Source organism: Trichosurus vulpecula, chromosome 2, assembly GCF_011100635.1.
Source record: "Trichosurus vulpecula isolate mTriVul1 chromosome 2, mTriVul1.pri, whole genome shotgun sequence".
Lineage (NCBI taxonomy): Eukaryota > Metazoa > Chordata > Mammalia > Diprotodontia > Phalangeridae > Trichosurus > Trichosurus vulpecula.
Genome location: NC_050574.1, coordinates 834,075 through 836,321, shown reverse-complemented (window position 1 = coordinate 836,321; position 2,247 = coordinate 834,075).

The window sequence follows — 2,247 nt, the reverse complement described above, 5'->3', positions numbered from 1 at the left end:
CACATTTGCCTGGGCTCCTAGGGAAAGACGAAGCTCAAGTCATTTCAAAGAGTGGCTCCTCTTGGGGGACACTGACAACTCTGAACAGACCTGGAAGTAACTTCTCATGAACGGCTGGGGAGGGTCCCCACTCTAGAACAGAATCACACAGAGGACGTGCTTAGGATCAGTACCCCCTCCACAGCCATGTGGGAGGGGACTCCAGCTGCAGAGACCCCTGGAGGCATCGGTGAGGTTTTACTGGGGTTGTTTTACCTTCCCTGGAAGCAGGAAATCCTCCCTAGTGCAGACTGCACATCATCCTCTTCACCTGGCCCTGCCCAGCTCACACACACAAGCTTCTTGATGGCCTGTCCAGAGAGGCCTCCCCACTGTGACACCCTCACAAATGGCTCCTCCAGGTCTTCTCTATCCAGCCAGCCAACAACCTCGCTGGGTAAGGAGAAGGGGAGACATCCTGGCGCTTTCCATTCCCTAGCGTGAGGCCAGGTCACTGCTCATCAGCTCTCCCACTGCCAGCCTCAAGGACATGCAGAAGATGGCCACCCAGTGCCCTCTGTGTGCCTGGTGGCCAGTGGCCTAAGCAGCTGCCCCCTCACAGGGACCGCACAGCCCCACGTACAAGGATGATCTCCCGGCCCCGTCCTGGGGTCGCAGCTGGTGCTTCCTTCTGCCAAAGCCCATGCAGATGGCGGACAAGGCGCATTTCCTCCTCCCCAGCATGGGTGATATCAGCAGCAGGGCTTGGCTGCTGCCACCAGAATGGCCACCTTGACCTGCTCCACTGGTGAAACAGTCACAAAATTGCTGCTTGGCATCCCAAAGGTGCTGTCTTTGCTGGCCACTGCCGGGAGGACCTGGAAGGCAGGGGCAGTGAGAACCAAAGCCTGGAATTCAGCAGGTCCCCTGGCTGGTGGCTAGCATGGCTGGGCCACACACACAGGCTCAGGGGAGCCTCTCAAGTGTGGACCATACCCATGCTCCAGGGGCTACACAGACTGTGTTGTCCCCAGCTCGCTGTCCCCAGCATATCCTGGACCCTAGGACTGAACTGTGAGGGTGCCATGTCAGGACCTTATACCTTGTCCTAGTGAGAGAAAGAGTGCACAACCTCAGCCCAGAAAGAAGGAAAACCCCAAGGATGGAGCACAGAGACAGGGAGAGGCTAGGGTGAGCCTGGCTCCCATTCCCTGCCTCTGGGGAAGGCACACAGTGTGGGTCTAGCTGTGTGCATGGCCAGGGGCTACTGGGCTCCTGAGGCCTACCTGTGAGGGAGGGAAAGAGAGGCCAACCCAGCTGCCCAGGAGCCCAAGTCCTTACCCAGAGGGCCCACATTTCCCAGAGAACGCCTTCTGAGGGACATCGGAGGGCCCCAACCTCCTGGGAGAAGTCCAAGGCCAGGTGTCCAAATGCCACAGCTGCCTGGAATGAGACCATCTCCACAGGAAGAGGAAATTCAAATGGGGTAATGAGGGAGTCAAATGGAGACCAGTGGTGATGGCACATGCAAAGCAGAGCAGGGGGAAGGGAAAAAGAGAAGAGGAGGTGGGGTTAGCAGTGCAGTCTGGACCCCACTGATTGCTAAAGTGGCCCCAGGCTCCTGGCCGGGAACAGAGGCTATGAGCACGTACACGCATACACACACACACATACATGCATATATGTATATATATATATATATATATATATATGCACACACATACACACATGCACACACATGTACGCTGGGCTCAAGGTGGGTTTTTTCCTCTTCCTTTCCTTCTACTGGCCTGCAACACAGAATCGACCATTTCCATTCTCTTTCCTGTCAGGGCAGGAATGAAGACTGGAGGGCCCTGGAAGATGGCCTCTCCCACATTTTCCTGGCAAGAGCCCCCTCCTCTCTTCTCTAGTGGAGGGTGGGTGTCAGGGAGGTTTCTGTCCTAAGGGTCAGTAGGAGGAAGGCCTCCAAGGGGCCCTCCTTCATGGAGCTGGCAGGGATGAGGTTGAAGTTTGTTCCCAGGCCCCGGTCTTAATTCAGCCTGATGCACCCCTACCCCCCCCCCCCCCACTATGTCCCTGGGAATCCGTCATCCTGCCCAGGGCTGCTCAGGCCCAACAGATCTGCTCACGAGCACGGTGTACAGTGTGACAACGCCTGAAGAGTCTTCCTGCCCCTGGAACTTCTGCTAAACAAAGCAGAACGTTGCTTTTTCTCTGGGAAGACAACCAAAGGTGTACGTAATAAAATCACACTTGAGAACGAGG